This window comes from Rhynchophorus ferrugineus, unplaced genomic scaffold (genome assembly GCF_030347505.1).
Source record: "Rhynchophorus ferrugineus isolate W39M unplaced genomic scaffold, kcgeb_rfMv2 rfM9, whole genome shotgun sequence".
Classification (NCBI taxonomy): domain Eukaryota; kingdom Metazoa; phylum Arthropoda; class Insecta; order Coleoptera; family Curculionidae; genus Rhynchophorus; species Rhynchophorus ferrugineus.
Genome location: NW_027472588.1, coordinates 10151937 through 10174335, shown reverse-complemented (window position 1 = coordinate 10174335; position 22399 = coordinate 10151937). Strand labels below are relative to the sequence as shown.

Below are 22399 nucleotides of genomic sequence, written 5' to 3'. Positions count from 1 at the left end.
TGAATTTATATACAAATTGTTTCAACAACTATCCTATTCGCCAGATTTATATTCCTATCTGTTGCTGTACGAAGATATTTTGTAGACCTTGCGTAGACTTACTGTTGGGATAGGTTCGATACACTGAAGGATCATGGCGATAAATATTTTGCACTTTGCAAAATTATGCTGAAGAGTAAAGTCACTTTTTCAACAAAGATTTTTTAATTTTTATATAATTATTTTTATATATTCATATGATTTATTCTATACATAAATAGGTGTTACCTCTTTTAAAATAAAGAAATCAATTATTTTAGTTCATTTTGTACCATAACAATCACTAGTTGATTTTAACTTGCACTAATGTGATCAGTTAAAAAAAATTAAATAGTGATAATTTAGAATGGTGATTGTTTAAAAATGAATCTATCACCTTTAAAATTGACAATATTTTCCTACTTTATTTTCATCCTACATTCATTAGATAATTTTATTGGAGGTTTGATATTAAATTAACTGTCAATACGAAGCACGCTTCAGCTTAGTTTTGCTAATGTGTATTAAAATTATAAAATATTAAGCCTATAAATTAATTTTAAAGGATTTTTGTTGCTTTTTTGGAGCTTTGTTGTGAAAAATCGGTATAATGTATTTTATTGAAATTTTGTCCACCGCTAGCCGCTACTTTTTCCCATCTTTCAGACAACTTACTATTTCTATTTCGAAAGAACGATGTATCTCTTGCGGCTATCCACGAATGGACTAATTTTTTTGGTATCTTCATATGAGAAGCTCTGCTTAGACAGGACATGGCTCATATGTCGGAACAAGTAGTAATCAGAAGAAGCAAGGTCAGGAAAATACTCCTATTTTAATGCTTCCAAGTATATTTGCACCGGTTTTGGAACATGTGGTCGAACGTTATCATGCTGAAGGATAACAGTGCTGCGTCTTTACTCGTAACACAGCCGATTTTCGTACAGTACTCGGCTCAGACGCATCAATTGTAGTCGATAGCACTCTCCAGTAATGCCTTCATTGAGTAGTGCCTTCAAATTATTGTCTTCGAATATGTTTGGATCGCCAGAACGCCTTTCGTCTTCAGTGTTAAAATCATTATTTCTGAAACATCGAAAGGAGTATTTGCAAGTTAAAATCGATGAAGCATATTTGCATAAGCTTCACACAGAATTCAATGACCTTAATATAAAACTTTTCACAAATGCGATTTAATCGGTACAAATTCAGACATTTTCAACACCCAAATTTTTTTTTGTTAACACTTCCACGAAATAATGCTTACTGAAGAGTGAGGCTCAGCATATGCTATTCAATACACACTAACACCTTCTGTTCTAAATACAAATCAAGTCATAGGTCTGATGTAATATTCAAATTCAAATGATGAAAATCCTAAAATACATCAGGTGCTTTCACACCATTAAAATATGAAATACGATTAATAAAATGCAATGTTCTTCGACGTCCCCGGGTTCTTAATTAATTTTACAGCGAGCCTTAATGACGGATAATGTATCTGATACATAAATAGCAAAAGTAAAGGCCTTTGGATGGAAATAGTTCCGAAAATCGCTTGGACTAACGATACATTATTTTAGTGCGCGTAGAAGGGGACCCGCGATGTCGGTCCGCCGCGACGCTACAGCCGCAGTTTGGCACGAGCGTCGCGACGCTCCCGGACGTCGGCCGCCGTCGCCGGCCGCGTCTGGCCATTCGTAACATGTTCTAAAAGTAGCCCCATTAACCTATAAGTTTTTGTAACAGTACTAACACGAAGGAAGCATGCTATTTAGGCGAAAGAGACGAGTTAGAAAAAATGGCTTAAGGTTCTTTCTTCCGTGCACACGGACATGGACGAGGATTCCTTCGATGAGGAACGACTATTTATAATGGTAAGTCACGTGGATTTATTTCGAAGTAAACGATAATTACATCTAGTATAGCGTCAAAGATAAAATAACTAACTAAAACAAATATCTACTTAATCTAAGAAAAATTTTATTTTTACAATTTCTCGTATATTTTTGTACAAAATTGTGGATTCCACAATACATCCAGTGAGTAAATAAAGAAGAATTAAATAACATAATTATAATAAACTTACAATTAAAATTTCGGAAAAGTAAATAAACTAGGACAGATGAGACGATTTTGTGGGCAATAACTACATATAGTATAACTTTAAAGATAAAATATCTAACTAAAATAAAAATTTAAATAATATTAGAAAGTAATATGTATATTTAAAAATAAATCAACCAATATGTTTGATAATTTTTCGTATATTATTATACTTCATTATGTATCATGCATTTCATACGATGGGTAAACAAAAAAAGTAAGATAATATAATAATAATAATAAACTAGGCCAGACAAGACGATTTTGTAGACAATAAAATAGTAGTAAAATAACTAACTAATATAAATATCTACTTAATATTAGAAAATAATATGTATATTCAAAAGGATTTTACAATGCGTCCAATAGGTAAATAAAAAAAGTAATAAACATTATAACATAAATAAATAACACATTATGCTAATAATAATAAAGTTACAAATAAAATGTCTTAAAAGTAAACAAACTAGGTCAGACAAGACGGTTTTGTGGATACAAAAGGGACGTTATGTATTAAAATACTCATCAAATTTCATCCAATATCAGTATATTGTGCTTGAAACTTGATGTCAATGTTTTGCAATAATTTAACTGTCAATATCAAGTTCATGATATTCATAATATTTTATCTATCCTCAAGAAATCCTAACACCATACCGAATGTTACTTAGCATGAGAACTGGAACAAAATCTATAATTCATGAGACCGATTTTCAATTTTGCCGTATGTGGAGAGACAGAGCCTAAAGATAATATTTGTAAAATTTCGAAAGTCTATATCTCGAAAGATCTAAGAGATTGACAGTCAGGCGAATGGCTACGTAATCAGCACGCCGAATAAAATCTTAACAGATATGCATTAAACCTTTTAACTTCTCTTACTAGAATCGCACTATATATGTTAGTAAACAAGGTCCGTTCGTAAACACCAGAAAAAAGCATTTTTACACTTTCGTTACAATACGTTGGAGTTCGGCCAATTGAATTTTCCTATCAATAAATAATTACACGGAATTAATCTAGAAAACGTGGCTTTAATTCTGTAACGGTCCAACGTGAGCTCCATTAAATTTATGATAAAATACGGTTTAACTATTTCAGTTGGTAATGCATGTTTATGTATTCGTTGCGAAGGGCGTGCTTTTATTTCAGCTTTCCGCGCTTGGTTTCCTCGCTCCGATATTTCATCCGCTCGCACAATAGGAAAATATTTACAGGCTCGGGAAAATCAATGGTATCTTTTCGGTTTCTCTTTCCGGTTTAGATTTTGTAGAAAAAATTGGATATTTTTTTGTAATATGTCGGCGGTTTCTGGCCGATCGATTATTAATGTTCCTTCAAAAAGAATCATTTTACTGTAGATTAGCATCAAGTGTATTGTCCGTTTAATAAAACAATGAACTCACGTCATCTAAGTTTACGATATCGAAACGTTGCCATATTGATTAGCATTAAGATTTAGTTATGTTCGACTTATAGCAAAATTCGAATCCAAATAAAATAATCAAACAAACATACTGTTATCAAATATAATTTATATACAATATAGTACATCTAATTAATTATGTTATACTATAGTTTATCTAATGCATATATTATTGGAGAATTTAAACTCTAGTTTATTATATAGTTTATTGGTTAGTTAGGTTAGTTAGTTATTATATTTACAGTGAACTCTTTTCCACACCACACTTATGAGATAGAATTCTAGGAGCATTTTTGAATACTTATATCCCCTGGAGATATATCAGAGTTATATTAGTTCCTGTTTCCTTCAGTGCAGCATTACCATAATACCTTTTGCATATCGATTCGAATAATCTGAATATGCAGTGATATGGAGGAAGATGTATGCTCAGTGGCCATGTTGTTCGCCACTGTGAATTTGCATATATGTATTTCATTTTAGACCTATTCCTAAAAAAGCAAACTACTAGCCTATAAAAATTAATTAAACATTTCATTTATATTTACCAAGCAATAATTTTAAATATTTGACTATTTAGTATGGCCTCTTTAATATATAATTTATGTATTGTAAGCCATTCTTTAGTTACAGCCTTTTTCCAAGTTCTTATTGGGATCTTTTCCATCACTGACCATAACAATAACTGCTAGTTCATACACATTATTTCACAGTTGATTTTCAAACCAGAACAAAACTATGTTATGGTTTACTTCACTAACTCTGTGCCAGGAAAATAACCGTTCCTATTTTCACCATAGTTTTTTAGATAGCCCTAACCCTCAAAAGATGCGCGTATAAATTTGACAGATGTCAGATCATTAGTTTGTGAATTATAGTATTTTGTGTGAAGCAACTTTTGTTATTGTGAAAAAAATGGAAAAAAAGGAACTTTGCATGTTGATAAAATATTGCTTTTTGAAGGGAATAAATACACTTGAAGCAAAAACTTGGGTTGATGCCAAGTTTCCGGACATTGCCCCAGGAAAATCAACCATCAAGAATTGGTATACTACGTTTAGATGTGATGAAATGAGTACCGAAGACAGTGAACGCAGTGGACCCCCAAAAGAGATTGTTACAGATGAGAACGTTAAAAAATCCACAAAATGATTTTGAATGACCGTAAATTGAAATTGAATGAAATAGCAGACACTCTAAAGATATCAACTGAACGTATACATCATATCATTCACGAATATTTGCGTATTAGAAAGCTCTGTGGAAAGTGACCAAAAACAAAGACGAGTGGATGATTCGGAACAGTGCTTGAGATGATCAAGAGTAATAAACCCGAGTTTTGCGTCAATATGTGACAATGGATGAAAAATGGCCTCATCATTTCACTCCGAAGTCTAATCCACAATCATCCGTGTGGACTGCACACGATGAACCCGCTCCAAAGCTTGGGAAGACGCAACAGTCGGCTGGCAGGGTTATGGCGTCTGTATTTTGGGATGCGCATGGAATAATTTTCATTGACTACCTTGAAAAAGGAAGGACCATCAACACCGACTTTTACATAGCGTTATTGGACCGTTTGAAGGACGATATCGTTGAAAAATGGACGCCTTTGAAGAAAAAAAATTGCTGCTTAATCAAAGCAATGCATCGTGGCACAAGTCAGTGAAAACTATAGCAAAAATTCATCCGTCCACCGTATTCTCCAGATCTAGCCCCCAGCGACTATTTCTTTTTCTCAGATCTCAAAAGAATGCTCGCTGGAAAAAAATTTCATCGAATGAAGAGGTGATCGCCGAAACTGAGGCCTATTTTGAAACAAAAGAAAAGGAAATTCAGTCAAATACATATTCTAATTATATAGCTTTTTAATAATAAACAATATTAAATTAAAAATAAAGTGAATATAAGTTGTTTCTGTAACATATCTCGATTCAAATATATTAAATAATTGCTGTGACAGTTACATTTCATCTGTTTTAAAGATTGAACGAATAGTTCTGCGTCTGTTGTAAAAACCTGACAACTAAATTAGAAATTCGTGTTGTTCTAGTAGTGGGTATCTATTAACTTATTTTTGTTTCAATGCTATGAAAAACTGAAGGACACCTATTTCCAATTTTAATTTCATAATTTAAAATGACATGGTCCACACAAATAATGAAAATATGTCCAGAGCAACGATTATCTTAAGTAGTTTAATATTAATATATATATATATATATATATATATATATGTATATATATATATATATATATATATATATATATATATATATATTGTATGACACACATTTGACGGTAATTTATTTTCAAAGTCACATTCCTCTGTATTGAAGGTTTGCTCTAAATGGTCAGCTAATGTTTCAGCTTCAACTTGTTAATTATTGCGGTCCCAGTTTCCCCCTAAGTCTCTTACAAATAGATTATATATGTATATACATATATATATATATATATATATATATATATATAGATAGATAGATAGATGACAAATATGATATGATATATCCAGATGACAAATATTATAAGGATATTATTTCAGTTTTTCTTAAAATAGATGAAATAAATTGAAATGTAATTTCTCAACATATTTTTGAGACAATGCTGAAAACTAAACTAAAACTAATGGTAAACTAAAGATATGTGCGCACTTGTACGTCTTTGTACTTATAGAACAGAATGAAGTAATATTTCCTTTACTTTAAATGATATTACACAAACTACGTACGTTAAAATATAATATAAAATATATATGTAAAAGAAACATCAATTATACGAAATAATTCTCCTATTAGGCCTTTTTTCATTATTCCGACATAATTACTCTGGACGAAATAGAATAACCCATATCATAACAGGTCAATTGTAAAGTCCCCGTCCTACCATAGAAAAACACATTTCTTTGTAAAATTCTTTAATAAATAAAATTTTTTATTCAACATAATTCCTTTCAAGGGCGATACATTAATTATAGCGACCCTCCAACTATCCCATACCATTTTTATAGTACGACTTTTTCTTTGCTTTTGCTTCAAAGTAGGCCTCAGCTTCGGCAATCACCTCTTCATTCGACGAGAATTTCCTCCCATCGAGCATTCTTTTGAGATCTGAGAACAGGAGTTGCTGGGGGCAGATCTTGAGAATATGGTTGATGAGAAAACAATTCAAAGCCCAATTAATGGATTTTTGCCATCATTGTCACTGACTTGTGACACGGTGTATTGTCTTGGTGAAGCAGCATTTTCTTTTTCTTCAGATACGGACGTTTCTCGGCTATTACGTCCTTCAAACGATCCAATAACGCTATGTAATAGTCGCTGTTGATGGTCCTTATTTTTTCAAGGTAGTAAATAAAAATTATTCCATGCGTATCTCAAAATACAGACGCCATAACCTTGCCAGTCGACTGTTGTGTTTTCCCAAGCTTTGAAACGGGTTCACCGTGTACAGTCCACTCGGATGACTGTCGATTGGACCTTGGAGTGAAATGATGGAGCCATGTTTCTGCAAACATTGCTCCGAATAATCAACTCGTCGTTGTTTTTGGTCAAAAGTGAGCTCGCGTGGCACCCACTTTGCACAGAGCTTTTTCATACTCAAATATTCGTGAATGATATGATGTACACGTTCAGTTGATATCTTTAGAATGTCATTCAATTTCTTTCAGTTTCAATTTACGGTCATTTAAAATCATTTTGTGGATTTTATAAATGTTTTCCTCGGTAACAACCTCTTTTGGGCGTCCACTGCGTTCACCGTATTCGCTGCTGATTTCACCACGTCTAAACCAATCCTCGATGGTTGATTTTCCTGCGGCAGTATTCGGAAACTCGGTTTTTTGCTTTAGCTGTATATTTTTTCCCTTCAAAAAGTAATATTTTATCAACACGCGAAATTCCTTTATACCAGCATAATATAGACAAAGAAAAATTTACGTTCTTCAAGAACATTTAAACAAATAGACTAAAAAGTATAAGGCAATATATTGATCTATACCAACCAACTATAGTACTTAAATTATTAATATGAACTTTTGAAAGATGTTCCCGACTACTTTTGATATCACAACCTAGAATAATACTTATAACTTAATATCTCCTACCCTCTATTACTATTGATCTTCATATTCCTTCAGATCCCTACAAAGGTAATGTCAGAGCCTTAAAATAACGCTAATAACTATTGTTATTTTATTGAGCGTAATATTTTTAAAGGTAATTTATTACATTGTTACTGGTCTTTGTCAACTAACCTACAAATTGTCTTTAGAATAACTTAAATCTAGGTTTTAATCTACTATGACCCATCGGCCCTATCTCAGTCTCTACTGTAATAATACTTTTGTATAGATACTGCTGCTTTTCTATTAAATGCACCTCACTACACTGCATTATACAAGATCAAATTGAGTATGTGTCCTGTTCTGGTGTTATCCAAAAGTTGTATTACTTCGATATTAACATGAGAATGGAGTCGGTCTCATGTCTGCTTAAAATTCTCTTGATTTCTGGACTGACACTGGGTATCTGAAACCTTGTTTTAGAAAATTTGTATTGAATTTGAAAATTTTTTCTCAGAACATCTTCATAATTGTGTTCCGCATGTCCATATAGGTTTCAATACTTGCTTGTATAATAACAACCAATTATATACTGATACTTGTGATTTCCCAATACATTTTTCTATATTTTAAATGTGTAATAATAAACAGCGTATTTAATAACACGTAGATTAAATCGACAAGTTCATCTGATCTGATCGGAAGTCGAATAAACCTCTCATATAAACAAATCGCTTTCGTGTCATATCTTTTTACGTCTGACACTGGTGCCTTCCAGTCTTACCGTGTTGCCGTTCGCGGCCATAAAACCCCGCAGATAAAACATAACTGTACCTTTTCTCAATGTGTTAAGGCCCATAAAACAAGAATTAAACAGGTCACGGAGTTTGTTTTGAAACTTTGAATGAATATAAAATGGTTTTATGAAATCAAACAAGATCTGGATACGGAATGGAACCGGCTCTCGATCGAAGATACCCAACTTCTTGTAGCCGCTAATTTTGACAGGTTTATTTTCGAAATAACTTAACGATCGACGAGCTGATGTATTGGTTCTTGTTTCTAATTAAATTTTAAAATTGGAAGCGGATGGCCTTCGATCGTTTCGCCGACGTCATTGAAACAAAAATAGGCCGATAGAGCTTTTACTATCAGAGCAACATAAATTTTCAATTAGAACGCCTCGTACTAAGATGCAAAATAATTTTTAAACGGGTAATTTAAAAATGGGGCGGTCTAGTTTTATAAATGGGTTACAAAGATCTCTTCTTTATATATATATAGGGGGGATATGGCTTGATAAAAACTTAACATAAAAGCAGTATTTGATTCCTCTGCCATCTGTCATTTAAACTGCCTCAGTTTCATTCAAAATTGCATCATCACAGTTACTTAAAAAGAAGAATGTTAAAAGTTAAAAACAAATCCATAAATTATTTTATGCCAGATCCAACAGATGTCAGGAAAATAAACTATTCGATCTGAAAATCTACCAAAAACGATCAAGTTCGCAAAATCTATCTGTAAGAGATTTAGGAGGAAACTGGAACCGCAATAATCAAGAAGCTGAAGCTGAAGAATTAGCTGACCATTTAGAGCAAACCTTCAAATCAGAATAATGTGATTTTGAAAATAAATTACCGTCAAATGAGTGTCACACAAAATTCGACAGTTACACAAAGAATGTCACCAAAAATCAGAACAATGTTTTATTAACCGAACACATATTCCAAATCAACCAAGAAATGGAACTATAAAGCTTATTAACGTGATTAGTGCAGCATCTCGACTAAATTATGTCCCTGATATTTGCAAGATGGCTGAAAGAGCAACATTATGGTCATGATGGCAGGAAAACCGGCAAGTGAAGTAAAATCAGACAGACCTATTTCACCTCATTAAAAAAATACACGTCCCCATCAGTTTTGATTTATGAACAACCCTATATTCCTAGATTTTAGACTAAGCCCTCAACAATGTTTGATTACGAGACTGATCCATAAAGTTTAAACAAAAATTTTACCATAGCAGCACACTCAACTCAAACTGTTACATCTCAGCTAGAATACTTAGAGTCAAAAAAGAAGAAAACAAGTACAATAAAACAAGCAAAACTGACAGGTAAATTGGAATGCCCGGCCTACCATAGTAAAATATATTTTTTTGGCAAAATTAGTTTTTTTTATTCAACATAATTCCCCTCAAGGATGATACACTGATTATAGGGACCTCCAACTTTTCGATACATTATAACTTTCGACTTTCGTACTTTTCGATAGTACGATTTGACCTCTTCATTCGATGAAAATTCCTTCTCAGCGAGTATTCTTTTGAGATCTGAATACAGAAAATAGTCGCTGGAGACCAGATCTGAAGAATACGGTAGATAAGGAAGCAATTCGAAGCCCAATTCATGGATTTTTGCCATCGTTTTCATTGACTTGTGACACGGTGTATTGTCTTGGTGAAGCAACACTTTCTTTTCCTTCAACAAAATCGGCCATTTTCCGGCGATTTCGTCCTTCAAACGGTCCAATAACGCTACATAATAGTCGCTGTTGAAGATATTCCTTTCTGAAGGTAGTCAATAAGTATTATTCCATGCGCATCCCAAAATACAGACGCCATAACCTTGCCAGCCGACAGTTGCGTTTTCTCAAGCTTTGGAGTAGGTTCATCGTATACAGTCCAACCGGATGGCTGTCGATTGGACTTCGGAGTGAAATGATGGAGCCATGTTTCATTCATTGTCATATATCGACGCAGAAACTCAGATTTATTACGCTTGATCATCTTCTAATACTGCTCCGAATCATCAACTCGTCGGTGTTTTTTTGGCCAAAAGTGAGCTCGCGTGACACCCACTTTGCACAGAACTTTCTCATACCCAAATATTCGTGAATGATATTATGTACACGTTCAATTGATATCTTTACAGTGTCTGCTATTTCATTCAATTTTTATCCATTTTTTTTCACAATAACAAAAGTTGCTTCACTCAAAATGCTATAATTCACAAACTAATGATCCGACAGCTACTAAATTTAAACACGCATCTTTTGAGGGTTAGGGCTAACTAAAAAATATATGGATTTAATTCTAGTTCCGCCATCTATGTGTCAGGCTGGGGACTTTTCAATTGACCTGTTAGGTTCATCACAAGGAACTGGAACCAATCGTTTACCTGCTTCACACATCTTATATAGCACAATTTTACACAAGCGTGTAACAATATTATAACTGGATTAAAACAACTTCATTGGAAGAAGCACATTAAAAAAAATAACTGACAGAGATATAAAAAGTATTGGTAAATTATAACTTATTTTCCACTGTTATGTCCCTAGTTTGATCTCTTTAAAATTCCTGTAAACCGTTACATAAAAATTTCCAGTTGTCATTGAAGTATCGTAATTAATTTTGATTCTTTCTAGTATTTATTTATTTTTATGGATTTATTATTGTCATTTCTGTTTATTCAACTAATCCACCAACTTAGGACAAAACTCACTTATAACGGTATCAAACTCCGAGATAATAAAATACTTTCACCCAAAAATTACTGCCATTTCCAATAGAGCTTCCAAGAACACCCTATTTAAACAAGAAAGATACTTTTTCGGATTGAATATAATGGTCATATTCATCGAGTAAAAGCACAGGTGATTATCGTTTTCCCATTGATTATTAAGTTTAGTTTTATTTCCAACTTGCATACATAAAGAATTAATTTTAAAAAAATTAAGTGAAGTTATTTGATTTTACATTGACATAATATAGGCTAAAACGTATATAAAATGAAATTTATTCTATCCATTTCATAGCAGAAACCAGTATATAAACAAGTCCGGTAAAATCAAAGAAGAAAATAAAATAATTACCGATTTTAATGCAGGAAACATAAAATATATCTGGTTAATTTACTCCACGCTGTCTAACGGCGATACTGCCAGAATTTTCAAATATCAATAAATACGCAAGACCACGTCATCATATCTGGCAAGAGAGGCCTCAATAAACCAGACCTTGGCCTCAACTTCGCTCCACATACGTTTTCTATTACAAGTTGAGAAGTTAGCCAAAAACCACTTCACGTTGTTTAGATTCCAATTTACACACTAACCAGATTTTTGTATGTGTAAACCAGTTTGTTTACATCGATTGATCTGAGTTCGATTCATCGATATATATTTTTTAGTTATATTATTTTAAAATTTGTCTTTACACACTAGGGTTTATCAGGGCTTAACGTGGAATATTCTCAAACCGATTGACCAATAACCAGCTTACACATTAACTTTAAAAAAATCTTATCTAGTTTGGTCACTCTTGCCTCCGAAATAGTACAAAGAACTTCAAACATGAGTCATCCATACACTAGCCAGGTTCGAACATACAACGATTTTTATTTCATCTTAAATTAGATTGCTTATTAGAATATTTCTAAATGAATGTATTACTATTCTTCTATTGTGCTTTCATCAATACACAAACAAGAGTGAAGGATAAATACATCCGTACGTATTTCGCAAATTAACACTAAAGTTAAGACTAACACTATGTAAATTGGTGTGGATTGGTTCGTTTCAATCTTCTGATTTCCTGCTTGGTGTTCAGCAACTATATTTGCTCTCACGTTGATACGATTTTCTCTTAGTTGAGACTGCCTTATTTCATATTTTAAGACAAAATCTTGGATAAATCCATTAGATTTCGAGGCCATTACACAGTTTTTCGTCGACTGCATAGCAATACGTTGTCATTGGTAATTAATCGTAGAACTTTGGTTTGTGTTTGCATATGTTTTAGTGCAACCACATATTTGTATCCAATAATGCCAAGGAGGCTTTATAATTGACTGACAAAACAATCTCTTTGATTTTAGGAAGAGAAGTTGGGAGTTTTCCGAATAACCAGTACAGTTAATTGATTTAGAATTTGGTCTACTCTGCTTTTGTATAATATGGTGTTAAAGATACAAACATTAAGCTATTATTTTAACAAAACGAATAAACTGCCAATCATTAAAATTAAAAATAGAATAAATCTCTTTATATTGAGGGTACCATTTTTTTATCGATCTCTTGCCACCCAGTTAATGTACTTGCTTCAGCAGACTTGCTTCAGCAGACTTGCTTCTCTCATAAATATGATTCAAAAGACTCTCGAAATACGATTTAAGGACTGTGAGAAAAATCAGTAGACAAAGAAAAATAAATCTGAATCATAGGGTGATAAATCTAATTCGTTACAATATATTTTCACCAATCCGTAACCTTTTTTAAGGCCAGATAGTCTCAAATCTCATATATATTGATGAATCAATGCCATTATCCTTAAAATTCTTATTAAAATGTATGTAAAATAATGAAATAAGTGTTACTAAAGTGGAGAACCACCTTACTTACATCAAATATAGTATATTAAAATAAAATCACTTGCTACATATAGACAGATATAGAGACAACATCTTCTAAATTTGTAACTAAAGGTCACCATAAAATATTTTTCATAAGTTTTGTTTCCAATATTTGTTATCCAATTATAACTATAATATTATTGAATTTGCATTTATATAAAACATTCCTTATTTTCTCGGAGTTGATTGATTAATTTGATTGGACAAATGTTTAAAGCAGAACTTTATAATTATCTTATTGTTACAAACAATAAATGATGTTTTGCTGATGCGTCGAAAGTCATGACACATTCGACTGATCTTCTTTTTGCGAGGCCTTTCGATTATTTAGAGACAATAAGTACACTGACTGGCAAATCTTACATAAAATGTTCATGTCAATCAAGCTAATAACATGTGAGATAGTCTGAATAAGGCCTTCGTGAAGAACCCTATCCTTTTTAGTCACTTGCAAGTTGATAGGCTTCACAAATTTGTAAATAAAAATATCCACAAAGGTAATAAATCTAGCCGTTAAAAGACACAAGAATTTAAGAAACAGAAGACCATGATATTAAAAAAATAAAACAATAATCTTGTTATAAAAATATTTCATAAATCACGTTTGTTAATAAAACACACGTTTTCAATTGCTAATACTAGTATAAACGGTAACTGACATATTATTAAACGGTATTAAGACAAATATTAACAAACTGTATATTTGAGTTAGATGGCAAACAAGCAATTTGATAGATAACCAATGTATTAATATTTCCATTTTAAAGTAGTTAAAACTAAATTTTATGGGCAATATCAACATAATTAATAATAACTTAAAAAAAATTAAATTTAATTAAATAATATTAAACTAATAATTATTTTTTTATTTGTTAAAACGAAAATGTGGAAAGAGAAGAAAATAACTAAAAATGAGATACGTGTCTTAATAATATCATCATATAAATGATTTTAAAAGGATTTTCTTTAATATGAAGTTTTATTGTGAAAAATCGGTACAATATATTTCATTCAAAGTATTGTCCATCCATAGCCACTACCTATCTCTCAATAAATTTACTGATTTCAAGAATAATGTTTCTTGATTAATAGTTTCATTGAGTAATACCTTCAAATCTTTTGGCTGTTCATAACACTCTTTGTCTTCTGTGTAAAAATTTCCACTGTTAAACGTAAAAAGCCAGTATTCACATGTTAAAATCGATGAAGCATGTTTCCCATAACCTTTTTCTTAAAATTAAAGTAAAAATATAGAACTTCTCGCAAGTGTGATTTATCCAGTACATATTCAAATGTTTTCAATGAACTAAAACTGTTTATTCTCACCTCGATGAAGTGACACATACTGAAGTGAGTTAGTAAATCACTGAGGCTTCTACATTCTAACAAAAGTTCTAAGTATATCCGATGTGATTTAATACCCAGTAACACCATCTGTTGTAAATCGTTTGAAATTGATTTATATGATCTAAAAATCCTCAAAAATCATTGGAGTTAAAAAGCAATATATAGCAAAAATAAACTGTTTACCTGATATCATCTCATAAAAAATCGTATTAATTTATTATCGTAGGTGATTTCTTTCTGGCACGGCCGAATTCTAGTTCATTATCGGGGGGTTTTACCAATTTTTTTGGCAGGGCCTCACGTAGCTTCACTTTCTCTAGGTCAAGGAAACGTCAGAAGTGCCAACCACTGCGTGCGTGTCCATTGACGAGACTTCCAGCTGGCAGTAGTCTAACGGGGCTCCGCCAACTAGGGTGCGTTCATTCAACCAGTTAACACTGTTTATTTTCACGTCTTACCCCAGCTGATGACCTGATCAATATCCGATTCGATGCGGCCATCCCTAATCCAGACACCCACGGAAACGTAAAAATGTTTAGATTGCATAACGACGTGGAATCGAAAATAATGACATTTTTCGAGATATATTCTTAGATCTGATCTGTTCGCGGTTTATTTTTGACAAACTAGCACTCACCGGCTTGCACAATACCTTCGCGGACAACACAAACAAAACAAGCCAGAAATAATCTCAACCTTTGTCTTTGTACGTTCGGTTGTATAAATCCATTCAGTGTGGCATCAAAACAAAGTCGCATCGCGATGAAACAAAAATAAATTTAATGGACACGGTTTTGTTTGCAAGTTTTTCACGTTGTTATTAGGCAATAAACGTTTAATGACTAAAACACTCGTTCAAACAAAGGTAACAATGTTTAAAGTCGAATATCTGGCAATATTATTTTAAATATTTAATTCAAAGCAATATATTTGTATATTTATGCAAAATTCCATTGTAATAAAATCTTAAATTACATCCATTTAACACTAATTAACTTTGGATCTGAAATCGTAGATCCGGACTTTAGGAACAATATAATAATAAATATTTTTTTTAATTATTACATCTTACATTAGATATACTTAGTACAATCTTAATTTACAATTAATGTATTACTACTGCTCTATTGTACATGCATTAATACACATATAATTGATATAAGACTAATCTACTCAAGCTAAAGTTAAAAATGCATTTCTACACTAACCAAGTTCGTGTGGTTTGCATCAATTTTATGATTTCGTGCGTGCTGTCCAGCAGCTGTATTGTTTCCACGTTACTGAGATTTAGCAACCTTATTTCTTGTTTTAAGACAAAATTTTGGATCACTTCCTGTATCCATTTGATTTCGAGGTCATCGTGCAGCTTTTCGTTGGTTACGTACCGATAAGCATTGGTGATTAATTGTAGAACTTTGTTTTGGGTGCGTGGGATTACTAGTTGGATTGATGTTTTAAGAACCATATGAAGAAAAAAATACCAACTTATGAATAATCAGTTGTAGTATATGTCATGTACTTTTTAGTTAAGAAAAATTATGAATAAGACTGGTAACAGACTTATTTTTCAGTTATATATTAAGTTTAATCAATTAAGATTTAGACGTGATGACATGCTAGATAAGCTGCCGAATACAAACAAATATACAGTAAATATAATTTTGTAATATATAGGTATTAAAAAGTAATCTTCCGTAATATTTATTTTCAAACATTTATTGTAATATTATTGAGGTACATGTTATTAGATAACATATCTTGTGAGTTTTTTAAGTTATACCTTCCAAATAATATTTGCAATCCATTTTTTCTAATTTATAAGGTTTATTGCTTTTATTGTAAACACGTGTCACCACACCTTAAACAAGAAACTGATATTCGGATTTTGTCTAAACCATTAATGACGTAGCAAACTAGCGATTTCTAAATAAATCTGCACTAATCAAAAGTTAATAAAGCAGAATATATTTTGATGATAAAAATATTGAAGCTTGATGGACCCTATTGCCGATATTCAGACCATTTTTCGACGATATTCTATCAATACTCAATTTCCATAGAAAGCTGAGTTGTATTTAAAAAAATCTAAAATTAGATGACAATCGGCTCTATCGCTAATTAATTTCGATAATGTATACGTAGTTTGTAGGCTTCGGTTTTGTTCCAATTGAACTATAGAGGCATCAATATGCAAATATCTCATAATAAGAACCCCTAAATATATTAAATTTTCAACAAAACAACACTGACGAAGTAATTTCATCCCAGTCGATGAATTAGATCGCTGTACATTCATTAACTATCCACTTCCTACGAATTTTAACTACCATGCCTATATTACTTTAAAAATATTGTAAACCAGTTCTTATTTATTATATTCATGTTTAAGAATCAAAAATTCAATATTCTAGAGTCAAACATCATTCAAAATATATCAAAGAGAGACTGTATTTAGTCCTGGAAATGTATTTACTAATTATGATTAAAGGTACCGTATTTGGTTAGAGCTATGAATAAAATATTGTTTCGAGCATAACATTTATATATAATATTTATATACATGTGTGTAACATAAAACTTTACGAATTAACAAACATGCGATCGCAAAAATGGAAACAGATGTAGAGTAAATTTTATTGAGTTATATCTAGATATCAAAAACATTCACTGCGAATCGCCCATAGCTGGACAATTAATGTAAATTTTGGTTCATATCGTGTACCTACAACTTCTGACGTCTCATTTTAACAACCACAATTTGTATCAAGGTACTTTAATGTTAATATGTTACTTAAAATAGTTAATATTGATAAAATATTAGCTAGGTTCATAAATGTTCATGGTATAAATGCATGAACTGTTTGTATGAATGCAGTTTGCATTTCCCAAATTAAAATTAAAATTAGACTACTTAAACTAGAGTTAAGAGTAAAAGTATGTTGCTATTGTCTAGCTCGCTTCAAACTTCTGATTTCCTGCGTATCCAGTAGCTGTGTTGTTTTCACGTTTCTGTAACTTTCTTCCATATTTTAAGGCAGTATCTTAAATCACCCAGATCTATCTACTTTCAAATTCATCGATTTTCATCGATTCATCGAATTCGTTGGTTACGTAGCAGTAAGCATTGGTAATTAATCGAGGAACGTTATTTTAGCGAATACCACCCTGTTTAATTTAACCAGTGTTAATGCAAGCCCATAATTTGTACAAATACATAAAAAGTCTTTAGAAGTCATTTATCCTTCATTCTTTAATCATGTCATTTGAAGTGTAATATTTTGTAATATGTAATATTTTCTTTGCATTTGACCAAATATCAATAAGTATATTTTGAGGGCTAGTTTCAAGGTTTTAAAAGTGATTATTTTAATAGCCGGGTGATCATTGAGTTTCGACGACATAGGCTGATGACGTTATTGGACCACAAACTCGTTGAAACCTAGAAAGTGATTCATCGATTGATTTCAAACCATTAAGAATATGGTGGAAATATAGGAAAATTGTTAAGTACTACTTCATAGAAAAATAGTATTAGTTTATTGTATAATAAGCTTGGCTATTCATCATTTTTAACGGCCAAACATCTGGTGCATCTGGGCATCTGGTAGAATCAACTCAGAGTTATCTACTATGAGATACTCCAACATAACTTGGCAAATATCACTAGGAAATGTTACCAACAAATGAGCCGAACATTTAGTCTTCAATATACCAAATGGCATGGCAAAGAAATCTTATAAATGAAATTTTGGGCAAGTTTTAATGGAATAACCGACCATGGTTATTATGGTTTTCTGGTCGATAACACATTGTCTACTCAAGCAACACTCCACCTCTTATGAAACTGAGCATTGGTTCAACTCTATAATAATCTGAAAAATGGGAAAAATCATAGGTAACAATGGACAATACTTTTAATGAAATACATTATACTATTTTATCGGAATAAATCTTCATATAGCTTGAGTATTACTACAGCGAAGTAGAGTAAGCAGACTACACATCATCTATGATATGTCAAAGCGTATTGAGCATTCCACCTGATGAGGCTAAGATATCTAAGTGCTAAAAATAAAATACACATTAATATGTCGTGCACTTTCCGATAAAATATATTTCAAAGTAATGAAACAATCACTGGGAAACATTACCAACAGCAATTCATATAAATGTTCCGAACGTTGAAGCTTAAAATCTTCGAATATACCATATAACATCACAAAATAAGTAAGTAAGACTCTTACTCAGTCAACATGCTATAACTTCAAGAAATCAACGGACGCGCTTCAGTGGAATATTCTCCAGTAGAAGCTAAACATTGAATCGAGTCTAGTATTATCTATAAAACGAACTATAGATTCAGTAAAATATACTGCATCAATTTCTCTGTATTAAGTTTTAAATTTACAGGGGATATACAAAATAATATGAACGTCATGCAATATACTGTTGCATGTTGGTAGGCTATAACATATATATGTGATGCAACGATCATAATACCTGGACACTCGATGATTGGAAGAATGAAGTTACATTCTCAATTATGTTAAGTTATTTTCAATATCATTGAAGCAATTGGCGGATGTTTTGGTACAAAAATGACATAACATACCGTTAGAAACCATTCGGACACTTTGCGGATGTTTTCCGTAAGAATTGTAGCTGTTTTAAATTCAAATGACGACTCAACACCTTATTATTAATAAATATTGTGTATACATTAGGTGTTCATATTATTTTTTCCATCCCTTGTACATACAAACCGTCAAAGCCTATTACACTCTACACTTACAAGAACATTTTGAATTATGTTGCAAATAAAGGAAACCAACAGCTAGCGCATCTTTAACAATCAACATCAAAACGTATCAAGTCTTCCATCTGGTGAGATTGAGGTAATCAAGTCCTAAAAATAAAGCGCATGCCGATACATCGTGAACTATCCGTCGAAACGATCTTAATTATTAATAACAAAATAGGCAACTCTCTGTACCCTCTCAGCTGGTTATGGTTTAAAAATAAACAAGCGAAAAAATAAACCGGACACCTAGCAACAATAATAAAATAGAACTTAAAAAAGATAACGGTCCGGATCGTCTAATGCTATTTTATATTTTCAACACACATCTAGTACCTACCTCAAACTTTAAATAACCTCAGCCCAAATTAACCGTACCGAAAATAGATCGTCGACATTAGGATTTGTCGCAATAATGTAAATATTACACTAAATAACCGTCGTTTTTCCAAAGAAACTAACGTATTTTCGAAATAAAGCGTTTTATACCGATGCATTCTCGAAAATGCCATTAATTGGAACCGTATGCAGTCGCTAAATTTTACGATACAATTTATAGGCTGCGATCGAGTGAAAATAACGAAAATGTCTCAATTATGCTGTATTTTGACTTTATCTTTTATTTAACAATATCATCAATTACTCCTTGAACCCTAATATTAATTTAAAATACAATATATAATTAAAGTAAAAATATACTCCATCAAACACTGAAAAAAACATTATATTGAGAAAACAAGATACTAAACAACGTAAAAACTGCGAAAGACGAAGTAAAACGAAGTATAAATATAGCCTATTCAAAGTTTATTTAGTAATGCGTCATGGATATTTGTGACGTCAAAACACTGCAATGTTGCCGCATCAACTGTGAGTTTTAGTTCAGTTTGGCTTTGACATACTAGAAAATTCTAATCTAAATAAAATAATCGAAGAAAAATGTTATATATAGTCGGCTTGGTGATGCAGTGGTAAAGGCGAGAGGATGGTCCTAGTACTGTTGCGATAGCCGCGGGTTCGAATCCTGCCGAAGCATTTATGTTTGTGAATATGTAAATTTATGATTGTCCTAGACAAGAGTGTAAAATCCGACAAGGAAAATTATCCCAATCCCGCCAGTAACCAAGCTGGGTAAAACCGGATGATAGGATGATTTCTAAAGTTGGTCACTCGCCAGGCGGTAGGCTTAATGCAAAGGACCGTGGTTCGGAGTACACGTTAAACTGTAGGTCCGGTCCAGATAAACCCATAATTGGTAAAAGAAACTTGAGAAAGGTGGCTTGTAGCTTAGATTTCTTTTGTTTACATTGGACTCTTTTCCACACCATCCATGAGGTTCTAGGCGCGTTTTTTATGTAGTGGTATCCCCCTGGACGTCTAATCCACCTAATTAACAATTGTATATCTGAGCAACGTATTTTACTATCATTCGAGAGCATATTTACTTGTATACGTTTAGTTCTTGTTTGCTTGGATGGTGTGTTTACTTGTCAAGTCATCTTGGTATCACTGCATATTTCAAATTTCATTAATTGTTTTAATTGTTTCCACTTTCATCACACTGTCTCAGGAACTTCCAGCATTGCACAGCATTATTACATATCCTAAAAGTTCCTTTCTTCCTTTTTCCTTATCCACTTTTTTGTTACTGTCTTACCAAGAGTGCCACAATGAACCATTTTGAAATATTCAAATTTCATCAAGATACACAAATTTAAATAGTTTATTTTCCTTGGTCTTAGTTTATGCCTATAAAAATTTAATTATATTAAAGTCCCATTAAACCTTTCCAAGGGTTATCTTTACACCATTTAAACCCTAGGCCCTATAAGAATGTATGAAAGAATGTATAGATCCCTCAAAAAGCTGCCTTTCCCTAATTGTTTTATGTATACTTTCCAGAGAGACAATTTTCTCTAAAATAATTTTATTAAATTATGTTTATATCGATAAAATAGTTTGTGTACCTAAGGTGCTTATACATTTCGTATATTTGTTCTCGAATAGAGCCAATATCAAGATGGTCAAGTTTCGTCACCCACTTTGTATGTAGACGGGTTTTCTTGGGTGAATTTAACGTATTATTCTTCATTTTCTATTATTCAAACGATGTTAATCATAGTACCGGCACTAATATTTAACACGGCAGCAGTCCGCTAAAAATATTTTCAATAAAATTGTGGTGACTTGTTTAATATCATCAATAATTACCTCTCTAACAGAATTTACACATTTTAATATTTCATAATTTAAAATCTGTATTATTACGTAATGAAAATTTAAATTTGAAAGAAAATTAAGTATACAGCTCACGGTTAGGTGTTGTGTGGCTACTTCCATGTTTAGATATGTGGAACAACAAAGTAAAGATTCAATATTGGTCCAACAATGACCCTAAGAAAATTTTAACATACAGCAAGAAGAACAAATTGCACAAGAACATTCCTCTACCACCACTAAGCATAATATTAGGCTTAATGAATGAACTTATAAATTCTTCGCCTATAGTTGGTTATTGTTTTAAATATTTGGATAGAAATAAATGAAATAGATATTTTCGTTGGACTTGAACTTATTTATGTTCAATTCAAGAAGGCTTGGATGTCATTAAATAAGTTGTGATAAAGTTTTTGGGTAATATGTAAGATTCTAGTTATACACTTGAGAACTCTGAGATGTGTGATGATGGCAACCATCCTGACGTTTCATCGAAAACCTAGGCGATGTTAATGACAAACAATAGATATACATTTCGTATATTTGTTCTCGAATAGAGCCAATATCAAGATGGTCAAGTTTCGTCACCCACTTTGTATGTAGACGGGTTTTCTTGGGTGAATTTAACGTATTATTCTTCATTTTCTATTATTCAAACGATGTTAATCATAGTACCGGCACTAATATTTAACACGGCAGCAGTCCGCTAAAAATATTTTCAATAAAATTGTGGTGACTTGTTTAATATCATCAATAATTACCTCTCTAACAGAATTTACCGGTAAAAAGAGGCCTCCATTATCTCGTTCCTTTACGAAATAACCTCTTAAAGCCGTAATCAATATGTGACCCTGTATATCTATTGTTTTCGTGACTTAAAATTTATCAAAATAATTAAAAGGCTAAAATAATGTTTGCCATTTTATAACATGTAGTAATTATAACTAATATTTTAAATAATTTAGCGTACATCTGACAACCGGACAGCGACCAGCTGTCAGACGT

General features: G+C 32.1%; 3 long non-coding RNA genes across 4 annotated transcripts in view; 1 reads left to right on the top strand and 2 right to left on the bottom strand.

Annotated features, from left to right (window-relative positions):
- Positions 1-1550: 1550 nt before the first annotated feature.
- Positions 1551-22399, top strand: part of LOC143201921 (uncharacterized) — a 34836-nt gene continuing 13987 nt past the window's right edge. The window contains exon 1 of the long non-coding RNA XR_013007050.1: positions 1551-1895. This is a non-coding gene — a long non-coding RNA (uncharacterized LOC143201921). The remainder of the gene's footprint in view (positions 1896-22399) is intronic.
- LOC143201922 (uncharacterized) lies at positions 14168-18437 on the bottom strand. The gene is made up of 3 exons (XR_013007051.1): positions 18313-18437; positions 18156-18251; positions 14168-14256 (listed from the first exon to the last, which is right to left on the bottom strand). It is a non-coding gene; the product is annotated as an uncharacterized LOC143201922 (long non-coding RNA).
- LOC143201920 (uncharacterized) lies at positions 14569-15160 on the bottom strand. Of its 2 annotated transcripts, none has more exons than XR_013007048.1 (3): positions 15017-15160; positions 14851-14881; positions 14569-14787 (listed from the first exon to the last, which is right to left on the bottom strand). It is a non-coding gene; the product is annotated as an uncharacterized LOC143201920 (long non-coding RNA). The 2 variants fall into 2 exon arrangements; XR_013007049.1 differs by having other exon boundaries at positions 14623-14787; positions 14838-14881.